We start from the raw sequence: 13,007 nt of genomic DNA, 5'->3' as shown, positions 1-13,007 counted from the left end.
TATATATATATATATATATATATATATATATATATATATATATATATAATGTATATGTATATATATAAGAGTATGCAAGAGTGTGGGAAGGGTTTAAAACATGTTTATATATATATGTTTACATATACACGTGAACATAATGGAGATGTAAAGGTTTCAAAATGGCATCTGCATGAACGACTATAAAATATTTGAGATCAGAATTTTTATAGGAATGAAAAAAGCTACTTTAGCCTTGCTAAGCAGAAAAAGTTACCACTAAGAGGTAGTAAGTGTTACAAACACGCCTATTTTTGCTTTGTGGGAGAAAAACGAGTACATGGAGAGAACATGCAAACTCCACCCAGAAAAGTGCCTGTCCAGGATTTTAGTTGAACCTTCTCACAAAGAGGCAACAGCTCTACCAACTGAACCACCATCCCATTTCTTAAAATTGTGGGCATTTACAGAGCTATCTACAACAAGTAAGACACTAATTGCTCATAGTGTTTCAACAGAACCCCACTCTTAAAGACTGAAACAATTCCTTTAACGTCCCCATGATTCCAGACATGCCATTGTGATGGTGCAGTTATTGGAGAAGCTCGTGGAGCTGACATATTCAGCTTTACTGCCTGGGGGCTGTAAATATGAAGCCTGCTCCAAAACTGATAAACTCTGTCCACTGGTAGTGTTTACACCAGGTTTAAGCCTTGACATATGTTTTGGAAATGAACATCTGCTGAGGCTTCTGATAATCCTATAGGCAGCCCATTTAACACCCGAGGTCCACAGATAAGATATACAGTATCCCTATATTCCCACTCAGCCACTATCATCTTGACACTGAATTCCAATAGCATGCATGAGGCTGAACTTATAAGCTGTCTAAGGCTAATGCTACTTATCTGGTCTAAAACATTAAGCAATGTCTTTTCAGAGGTTAAATGCACACTGACTCCCCCCATGACAGCTTTAATCATTTCACTTAATCTTATACATGTTTCTCTCATTTATCTGTAAAAATCCAGCTGACGGATTTTGGGGATACAGGAGCAGATACTGTGTGTGCAGTTTTCAGTAAATCATGCATCCCATCTCCGGATTTCGCAGACGGATAATACTACCAATGTTTTTCATTCTGTCGCGTTTTATGCGCTCCTAAAGCTGCCACTAACTATGTGATAATGACCGCTCGTATCATCACAGCGAAGCTTTTTGTGTGACTGAACTTATATCATTTATATGTCGGCATAAAAATACCAGCTGCTGTGCGGTTTATCATCTTTAAAATAATGGTGTGCATATCTTTCAGCATGACGTTTGTATGCAGGTTTTCAACAGATCTTGCTTAAAGTCAGAGCACAAAATTGCGCATAAAGTCATCTCAGATCAAGAGTACAATAAATCCGAGGTAATGGTGAGCAAAGCTGTCATATCCTTTATGCTCCTAGTTTCAATACACAATTTCTTACTTTTGGAAAAATAATTTATTTAAGAGAATTAGACAGAGGCCTAATATCAGTCTGCGAGATATTTTAAATAGCAATGTTGGAACTGCCACATCCTCCAGTGACAAGTGCTTCACGATTCTGACATTTCTATGTGGACTTGGAGAAATGTTAAAACATGAAAGCACACATGAACAGGATTAATACCCGTGGGCGGTGAAAAGAGATTGCTGACAGAGGAGAGGCTGCACTTGGCGACAAAAGAAAAAAAAAATTGCTTTATTTGCAGAACACAAAATGATGTTGGCTGTCCAGCGTTTTGTCCAAACAATGTTCGGCTGTCACAATAATGCCACGTTTGCTCCACTTAAATAAGACATAAGGAAAATCATTTCGAATTGTAAGCATTTTAGAATACAGATAAGAAAACATTTACATAAAATAGTCCAGTATTTTTAGAGCTAAATGAAGAAAGGTTTATATATTAAAAAAAAAAAAAAACTTATAATATGTGAAGCATGTGTTTTTTTTTAAGGATGGGAGAAGTATCTGGATTAATTTACTTGGCTAAAAATGCTTAAGTTCTCTGGTATATTTTACTTTTTATACTTTACACTGCATATTTTCAAATGTTATCATACTATATACTTTCATCAGATCTTCAGAATCTGTTCTTTTATGAGTCTGAGATACTTCTCATAAAATAAATTGCACAGCATTCTATAGCAAATAAAGACGCTCACAAGGACCTTTTCTATTAAAATGGAAATAGTGAAGTAAAAATAAGTTGTCAGTGCTGCAATATTTATTTTTTATTTTTTTCATTATCTAAAAATAATTTTAGCTGTGTGTGTGTTGCATCCTTTGCAAATTAAAAACTTATAAAAACTTGCTTAACAAATGCTTAACTCCTCCCCGAGGGAACGATTTGTTAACTAATAGGAACTACTTTTGTGTTGTACTTTATTTTCCTACACAGTGAAAGGTAAAAAGGAATAAACATAAATTAAACTCATTATTTCAAGTTTTATCAAAATGTGGCGTGTTAGTTTTTATATTTGTTTCAGTTATAATGTTAAGATTTTTGTTGAAAACAATGAACTGTTCAAACAAAATGTAGCCCTAAACCTTCTTTTTGCTTAAACTGATTTTGTACTAAAGTCAATGTATGATCAAAAAGAGTACTTTTCCTAAGTACCATTGGCATTTCAATATAATATATTAGGAAGCACAGTGGTGCAGTTGGTAAAACTGTTGACACTCAGTAAAAAGGTCGCTGGATCAAAACCCGTCCTGGGACCTTTTTTGGTGGAGTTTGCATGCTCTCCATGTGAATGCATAGGTTTTCTCACACTGGTTTCCTCCCACAAGATCAAAAACATGCATGTTGGGTTAACTGGTAAACCTAAATTGTCCCTTAGTGACAGTGCGATCGTTGTTTGTGTATGTGTCGCTGATGGACTTGCGACCTGTTCAGGGTGAAAAAAACCTCAACTGGCCATGGGCTCCAGCAAACCTTGCGAAAGGGAGAAATGGGTAAATATAATGGATGGATATTATATATCTGTCTGTCTGTTTTCTTGACTGGCTTGTTTGTGTACACCTCTAGGGGTCATTGTGTGAGAGGCGGGGTAGACCCTGGACAGGTCATCAGTCCATCATAGGGCCACACAGAGACAAATACAACAGACAATGATACATGCTCACACCTCGGAACAATTTAAAGTTGTAATTATTGTAACAAGCATGTTGTTTGGCTATGGGAGGAAACCATATTACCTGAAAAAATAAAAAAACACAAACATGAGGAGAACATGCACAAATCAGCTAGATGGGCTTCAGCCGAGTCAAATTGGTGACCTTCTTGCTGTGAGGCCTTGTTCACTTTTCACTCTAAAATACAGCCCAAATACATTATCATTATATTATTACAAGTTAGAAGTCATCAGAACTCTGTACTACAGAGCGAACCGCGTCCCCAAAAACTCAGGAATGGTAAATGAACTGTACTTATATAGCACTTTTCTATCCAATCAAGATACTCAAAGCTCTTTACAATAAAATCTGTGCCTCATTTACCCATTCATACAGCGCTCTACTAGATCACTACAAAGCTAAGTGAACAAATCATTCTAAACAGACTAATCAGAGCTTTAGCTCACATTCATACAACAATGGGACACATATCGGAGGCAATGAGGGGTTCGGTGTCTTGCCCATGGACACTTTGGTATGTGACTGCTGGTGGATTTGAACCCCCAACTCTTGCATTGGAGGACGACTGCTCTAACCACTCAGCCACAGCCGCCTCTGGGGCCAGCGAGAAGGTGAAATCCCACACAAGGCAGGCTCTGGAGTAATGTCGATATTCTAAATGGGCCTTCCTGAAAGCAGAGAAGAAATCCAAACAGGACTCCAGTCAGCCACTAGGTGGAAAGGAAGATCCCAAACCCAGACTTAGACCCAGACCTGTGGTCATTCCATTTGTTGCAGGAGTTTCAGAGAAACTCAGATGTTTATTTTCTAAACATAACATCCCAGTTGCTTTCAAACCCCAAAACACATTACAGCAAAGACTGGTTCATCCCAAAGATCCAGTCCCCTGGCACAAACAGAGTAATATTGTGTATGCTGTTCAGTGTCAGGAGGTCTTACATCAGGGAAACTAAACAGCCACTGGCCAAAAGGATGGACCAGCACAGAAGATCAACATCATCAGGCCAGGACTCTGCGGTCTACACTCATCTCCAGACAGGCGGCCACTCTTTCAGGGATGAAGATGTTCACATCCTGGATAGAGAGGAACGATGGCTTGAGAGAGGAGTAAAGGAGGCCATCTTTGTGAAGATAATTTGTCCATCATTAAACAGGATGAAGGCCTCCATGTTTAACCGCTCCCCTCTTACAATGCTGTTATTGCTAGTATCACTCAGCACTCTGTGAATAGTAAACAGCCATCAGGGCACTAACAATCAGTCGATAGGCTGATGGTCCTCCTTTTGCACGTGAACAACAAGTTTTGGATGTCACCAGCAAACTGACTGATCTACTATGAGAAGATGTTGCTTTTAAGGCTGTTGTAGCTCCTCAGACTGAAGAAGTCTTTTGGATGAAAGATGAAACGTTTCAACAAAGAAGAATCTGTCCAGAGGACCTGACTCAACCTTGTTAGATTTATCTACCTGGATTATTGATCATGCATCAGTACATTTACAAGGATGTAATTATGCTGAAAGGTTTTTGAAGTACAGTACAATCCAAGTTATTTTCTCTATGACTGCTTGTTTTTCTTCTTTGATCTAAGCGACAAATCGTTTGCCTGCCTGTCTCTGAGAAGTAGCTTCTTTAGTTGGTTGAATAGAGCTCCTCTAATGAAGACGTTAAATCTGCAGTCAGTTTTGTATACATCGGGAACATGTTTTAAATGCACCACTGAGATGCTTTATAATCGCAATTTAATTGACACGACAAACTTGTTAGAAAAGCAGTTTGTTTCAATCTGTCTGGCATATGTGAGACCAACATTTTCCCTTTAAATCAACATTCTTTTGGTCTCTTCCAACTCCTGGGAAATACAGCTAGTTGCAAAATTAGTTTTTCAGCCACTATTTGCTGCATCTCTGTTTATGTGTCATGGAAGCTCCAACTTTGGAAAAAAGAATAGCTTGTAAAGCTTAACAACAATTGATTTCTCTGTAAAGTCATGAAACAAAGTACATATGTCATTCATGCATGGTCCTTCACTTTTTTCCACTTCCACATATTTTCACTTATGCTTCCATATGTCAATGTAAGAACATGATTTGGGTAAATATAGTTGTCTTAAATGATGGTTTTGGTTTATTTGTCCCCACCAAAACTATGAAATACTATTACATTTTATTGAAATGCAACTGTCAAGTACCACTTTTATTGTCTCCAGTATGGTCACTGTGGTTGAGATATGGGAGGGGCATTAATAATACAGCATCATGAAGTTTGAAAGACTCGGTACACATGACTGATTTAATCTATCTCATGTTGAATTTGTGTAAAGTTGCGGTCAAAACTACAGAAATCTTCTGCAGAAAGCAGGTTTTAAAAAGCCTGGGTGTAACTCACTGAAGTTTCAGATGATGAAGCCTGATATGAGACATTCATTTTGGTTCCAGAAGATCGAAGTTGCTAAAACTCACAGTAACCCAAGCTGAACATGTAAGTGAGTTTAAAAAAAACATTGATAAGACCCAAATGCCATGAGTCATCTCTGTAGCAGGTTAAAGAAGAGCAAAACCTCCATTTCAATTCAGTGGAGCCTAAAATACAATTGTATGCCTACATGAACCACAATGTACTCGCAAAAAACAGTTGTAGAGAAAGGGCTCAATAGGTTAAATCTGAATTTCTTTTTCAATTCATTTTACTACCTCAACAATGCACGCCTCGAATTTCCCAGAAAATACTGAATAGAATCTGACCATATGATATACTTTTCAAAAATATTCTTTAATCCCTAACCTGACATACCCCAGTGTAGGTGACAGAAACTTAGAGTATATAAATGGATCAAGCTTTATGTTTACATTTGTAAATCTACTTTACAATTTCTAATGTTGTTCAAGAAGTATGTAAAACATTTCATCTTTAAATGCAGTTGATTGATGCAAACCGTCTACAGTTCTGCTAATTTAAGATGATGCTTCTTTGTTTGTGAACTCAGTAAATCACAATTTTGTAAATATAGACTACAGAAACCTTAGATGTGGACTCTCATGGTTTTACCTGTAAAATGATAGTTGAATGATAATGAATGATAAATCTTTTGTTCTATTGTAGAAAACATATATGATGGATAAAAAAAAAAGTTTTCTAAACAAACTACAGAAACACATTGTGTATGGTTTTTATAAACTTTGCATGTTGCGAAATAGACGTCTGTTTTGACAAATCTGTATTCTTTTAATTGTGGTACATTCAAATGTAGTTCAGATATATTTTGTTATAACTGGTGGGTCCTTGTGCACTTTTATGGCACAAAGCAAGACATGAAAAATAAATAAGGAGACTATGTTTCAACTACTTTACTAAACATATTATTTATTGCTACTTTGTATATACTTGGACAGCATAGTTATTGCAGAATACAAAATTGATTAAGATGCAGTACCCAGAAGATTATATTAAAACAAAAATACACAAAGAGAAATGATCATACAAATATTTTTACAATATCAAAGATCAGAGAAAAAAATGTATGATAATCTGCAACATAGTCTATGATTAACCAACATAGATTTATATTTATTTCCCCATCTTTCTTTACTTTTATGATTTTCATAGGGTTGAGTCAAGTTAAAATGTACTTTATTCATAAGTCAAAAAATAACAGTATGGTACACATTGAGGCTGTGGGGCGACATGGGAACGAAGAGACAACCACATAGCTGCGCCACCAACACTTTCAATCTGTAGCAGGAGATGAGTATCTGTCTGGTCAAAGAGACTTCCTGTGTGCCGGAGCCGTCCTTGGAACTATTTAATCACAACACTGAGCACTGTGGCAAATTGTAGCCTTCTGATTGGGCAGCTCTTGACAACCATGACCATATGGTGGGAAATGATATACCCACCTGCTATCTTCCTCTGAGTGATGTCTCGAGTAAAAATGATTACTTCATTTAACCACACATTATTTGGTTGGATAGAGGTTGGAGCAAAATAAAAATTTATTAGGCCATCGGGCAGTAAATTACAGCACATCAGCTGAGCCTTTGGGGTTACCTAAAATGCAACTGTTTTTGTCATATAAATTAGGTTATAAATAATTTTAAAATCATAACAAAGGCAGCACTAATTTAAAATGAAAATTGTGACTTCAAAGTGATTTATTTATTTATTTTGTTAGGTTTAATGTCACTAAACGGACTGTCTTTTGGAAAATGACAAGTAGAGTTAATGTAAAAAAGCATAATTTATTAGAAAATGTCTTCCGTTTTACAAAAGCTTTGTATTTAAAGGTAAATATTATCCATCCATCCATTTTCTTTCACTTATCCAGGTTCAGGTCACGGGGGTAGTAGCTTAAGTAGGGAGGCCCAGACTTCCCTCTCCCCAGCCACTTGGGCCAGTTCCTCTGTGGAAATTCCAAGGCATTCCCAGGCCAGCTGAGAAACATAGCGTGTCTTCCTCTGGGTCTCCTCCCAGTGGGACATGTCCAGAACACCTCACCAGGGAGGCGTCCAGGGGGCATCCTAACCAGGTTCCCGAGCCACCTCAACTGGCTCCTCTCCACATGGAGAAGCAGCCACTGTCTCCTCAGCCGCCGAAGCAGCTGCTCTCCCCTCAGCCATCGCTCCTTGCGCCCTTCAAATCTCAGCTCTCCAAGCCCACCAAGCCTCAACTCTTTGAGCACGCCAAGCCTCGACACCTTAAGCAGTCAGCAACATCACCTACAGTGGCTAATCCACTTGATTCCCCCGAGCAGCCTACAGCAGCTGAACCACTGGAGCCTCCAGTGTCGCCAGAGATGTGGGTCACCATCTCTTCCTCCTTAGCCACAGAGAGGGTCTAGCAAGAGGTTTCCATTACACTGATCCAGGCAGTCTATGGGTTGTCCATTCGCTCAAACTCTTGCCGCGCTCTGAACCGATTCTGTGCTGTCCTCTCAAACTCTCACATGCTATGTAGATGGTTTCAGGGCCATCTATTAGGTTTACACCTCCACCCACTCGAGTTAGGTAGCTTTTTTTTGTTTTGGGACATCAGGAGCTGACCCTTAAGGGGAGGTCACTGTCATGATCTGTGTCTTGTATTATTGATAAAGATTTTTGTGATTTGGTTTCACTTGGATTTCAGCTTTCCCATTGTTTGTACCCTCAAGTAGTTCAGGTCCTGCCCCTCCCACTCTCACCTGAATGTCATTTCCTCTTTCCAGGTGTCGTCAGCTAAATAACTTACTAAACAATCAACAAAATGCACAAACAGTTACCGAGGTAACTAGTTAACAAAAAGGCCCAACTAACCAACTGACAGTTAAAATAATCCTCTAACTAATAATTAATAAAATCTGGATCGTATTGGGTTGTTACTGTTACAGACTAGTTGGTGACTCAAACTTGACTAAATTTTGTCAGGAAATATGTAAAACTCCCATGGCATGAATTTTAAGTGTTTTATGACCAAGTGACCTGGAAGGCATGTGATCACATTTTTAGTGGCCTGTTTAAAAAAAAATCACAGCTTATTTCTGTGTCCAAGGCATGAAAACTGTATTCAAGGCCATGCACATTATTTTTATTCTCACCTTCACTCACAGCTAAACCCATGCCAGCACAATTGGTACCAACCTAATCTTGGCAGCAACCCCATTACAATATAATCTGCTAAAGTACACTTTAAAAAAAATGAACCTATGTAGATTCAAACCAGCACTTTAATAATTATTAATTGTTTATTTTTTAGACCTGGGCATGTTTTCTGCATGTGATGAACTCTAATGCTATTTCAATGGGTTGAATACAATATCAAGCTGGGTTGGAGACACATAAAACAAATTAACTATTTTAAGAAAACAATTGTCACTTTATTTTTTTTACATGTTCATAATGTAATCAACATGACTGCAACCTTCTGCAACTCTGGCAAGGGTATTAAAAATTACCATTGAGGGGCATGCTGAAGACTCCTAATTGAACATTATTTAAAAACAAACAAACTGACAACTAAAAATATTGTCAATAGTGTAAAAATTGTAAAACCTAGCTAATGGAACAACTGAGCAGCTACAGCAAAACAAAGTAAAAAAATAAAACTTGTTTTAAAAAGCAAACACTAAAAAGAAGCATTTTTTAAATTAATATTTGAATTATGGTCAGATTCACAATAACAGCAGAAGAATTTGATAAATGAAAAAATGTTCCTGTGAATGATATTTGCCTAACTGTTGTACAGGGACATGGTAATTACATTTCCATTCCATACGTCTACTGAAAAAGCAAAGTGGATATATGGCATTTGGTAAATGTCACCCAAAGGAGGAGACAGACACAGAGTTTCATGTCACATGAGACCATTATTCATTAGTGATGACTGACGTTTGCCGCAATTAGAACAATTATTACATTTTAACTTAATAAAGAAACAAATAAATGTCAATAAATGATCTTTGGCAAAATAAATCTGGTGTTAAATTATGCCAATGCAAGATGTGGTTTAGCAAATGCTATGTGCGCCACATCTGAATTCGAAAAAATGCTCTAAATCACTGCTTAGTTGAGCCATTAAACCAACAAATTCAATAATGCCTTCATTATGCTTTTGGAAACTGTGTGCTTTTAATGTCGAAAAAGAAAAGACAGTTATGAGACCCCATTGTGCGTGAGCACAGACGCATTATTAAGTTACAAAATTGAGTTATTGTTTCAGCTAAGTGAATCCCAAGAACTCTCATTACATTACTCCATGACATGGGCTTATATGCAGCAGTAAACTGAATATTAAGAAGAGGATGTGATTATATCAATCTGCTATGGTAATGAGGGAGAAGTGATTCCAGGCTTGTGAGAAATATCATATTTAGCCAATGTTCAGCAAGTTCTTATGAAATAATTTTACGCAGGGTAAAGATGATTAAAATAAATAATTATTGCTGAGATCTAGCTGAAACAGACACTTTTTACTTTTTTTTATTTTTGTCTCGTTACCCAATACTGCAAGGTAATATTGTCGACCTTTCTTGTAGAAGTGACAGTTTGGTGTAGAAATTATAGAATTCTCTTCTGTCTATTTATTAAAAGCTAACTTCTACAAACACGCTTCTAATTCATTTCCAAGGTGCTCTGATAAGTGCAGAGGAGAGTTGACGTGTTTGCTGATGGAACAGAAAGCCTGCTGTGTGAGGAATTCTGCCACTCTTCATTCATCCTATCACTCTGCTATAATTCACTCTTAAACAACCGGCGAGCTATGACAGACATGATTGTTCTTGACACTATCGTATATTTACTTTTTTATATTTACACTTGACATTTATGATAACTGCTGTATTGTCACTTAACCACCTGCACTGCTGCAAGTCACATTTCCATTACTGTGAGTAGATGGAGTTATTTTTTTTAAGTCTGTCTACATGCATCTTTTGTCAAAATAGTGATTATTTTTTAACACAACTGAGTGGATTATACCAACCTATATATCCCCCTGCTTAAAAAAACCACACTAAATAAATGTATTTTACTCTCAATAGACATATTTATTTTGCATTTTACCCCAGCTTTGATTTTAATATTCCTCAGAGACAATTGAATACCCACTGAACAAAGAGCGTATCTTTAACCTTGTTGCCAAATAAATCCTTTTTTCACCGCCCCCTGCTTGTATAATCCAGAAAGACTGTCTTGACCTTTTTTTGTCAGCTCAAGATAAGATGTTTCCACTGACAAAAAGCTATCAGTAAAACAGTAGATTGAATTTACTGCCTCATTGCATTTGTGTATTATATGACAAAATGGAGAAATTAGGCACATTATCAAAATATTGTGACAGACATCTTCATCCCCAATAATTGAACTGATTTTCCTGGTACCCATGGTACTTGTAACATACTGTATATTCAACCTCTAAAATCATCTGCTTCTTAAAGGTTGGTATGCTATGTGGGGGCGGCTGTGGCTGAGTGGTTAGAGTAGTCGTCCTCCAGTGCAAGAGTTGGGGGTTTGATTCCACCAAATTCTCCCTGGGAAAGACACTGAACCCCTCATTGTGTTCATCGGTGAATGAAAGTGATAAAGCACTTATTAGTTGTGTCACGAAAAGATTAAACAAATGTTTATTTGGGGAATGTTTCTTTCAGTTTTACTGACTCATAAGCGGTTCTGATCATATTCTCTGATCTCTTCTTGCCATCATAAGGAAAGAAAATTGTGAGAAAAAAAACACTAAAGGCATGCAAGAACATATCTGGCAACATATATTCATCCCATGAGCTACCAGAGTGCTGAACTCAGGTCACTAATGAAGTGACCACAATAGCAAACACACACACACAGACACAGACATACCTCAGTAAATACAAAATAAGCAGAACTGTATGGGAATTCACTCATGCACAAATGCTGTGTATGTTTGTTTATATGCATATGTGAATATCTGTACATGCATGTATGAATGTAGCATATGTGTAGCTGTATATAGGACCATTTGCTATTTGCACATTCTTTGTCGTATCTGCACCCGAGTTGCATCTTCTGCTCTAAAGTCTATAAAAATCATGTAAATTATGTAATCCTACACTGATGTGGGGACATGAAACAAAATTACATTCAATTTTGCATTGTGCAAATCTGAATGACAAGTTTATAAAGTTAAAATTAAAGTTCTACTTTTTTTGCTCAATTTTGTACTTTAATATTAATAAATTAATGTTAGCTGGATTTAGCTACCAAGAAAAAGGTGTAGTATGGCCAAAATACATAATGCATTTAGGACTAGGCTCAAAGTCTAGTAGATTTATAAAAGACCAGCAAGTTAATGGTTTAAGGGACGTCTGGAGTAGCACATCTGAAAAATCTGTAAGCTGTGTCCTCTTGCTATTGCTTATTTTTACATTTACCTTTGAAAACATATCATCTATTCAACTTATAGCATCTAAATGAAATTTACATATAAATTAAGCTTTGAGAAAAGATACAAGCTGATCTCAATGTTAGTAATATTTAGCTTAATGTAAAATTTATTTTAAGATAAACTAGCATAATGTTGATGGTTGTCTTTATAATACTGCAGCACACTCTCTCCCTCTCTTACCTTTTCTAAGCAGGGATTTACAAAACTTGTCAAAAGTTTCAAATACATTTTTTTATCTAATATTTATGCATTATTTTTCAATAATGTCAATATTGTTTATATCTTGCTGTCATCTGTGCTAACTGAGTTTGACGAGTGACAACGTCCCTGAGGAGAAAAAAGAAAAAAGGGAATCAGTATAATGCTCTAAAATCTTTGTTCGCAAGAGTTCTACTCAGAGTTTGGACAGACAAAAGATTTTGGTATCTGGTTTTCCACTACACAAAAAAACAAACGGACCTTAAAATAGTTTCAATCATTGTCTTAGTTGAAAAAAATGTTGCATTAATTATTTGAAATGGAAAGGCATGAAAAAGGTTAATTGCTTAAGATATGTATCATGATGCAGTGCTGTTTTGTGTGCAAGGGCTCAGCCTTGAACAGACCTGGCCCAGTTTAATTCCTGATTTAATTCATGGTTAAAAGAGCAGATTTATGCATTTTGATAGATTAGAATTAGTTAGTAAACCAATCTTTTGTAAGACCAGCACAGTTTTAATCCATTTAAGTTTCATTTATAAAGTCCTTCAAAACTCCTCCAACTAAATCAATAACACAAAAAATAAATGAAAATAATAAAAACAAAAATAAAACAATTAACCATAAGAATCAATGAGTAACTCTACAATAGTATAAAAGTGAAAAATGATTATACAATATATCATCACTGAATCCAGTAGAAGATTCAAGTGGGGATAAAACCAGAACACAGTTATCAGACCTACGATTGAATCATTGACCAACCCCCCCCCCCCC

This window comes from Nematolebias whitei, chromosome 4 (genome assembly GCF_014905685.2).
Source record: "Nematolebias whitei isolate Nwh7 chromosome 4, NemWhi1, whole genome shotgun sequence".
In the NCBI taxonomy this organism is placed as follows: Eukaryota; Metazoa; Chordata; class Actinopteri; order Cyprinodontiformes; family Rivulidae; genus Nematolebias; species Nematolebias whitei.
Note: the sequence above shows the minus strand (reverse complement) of the source record.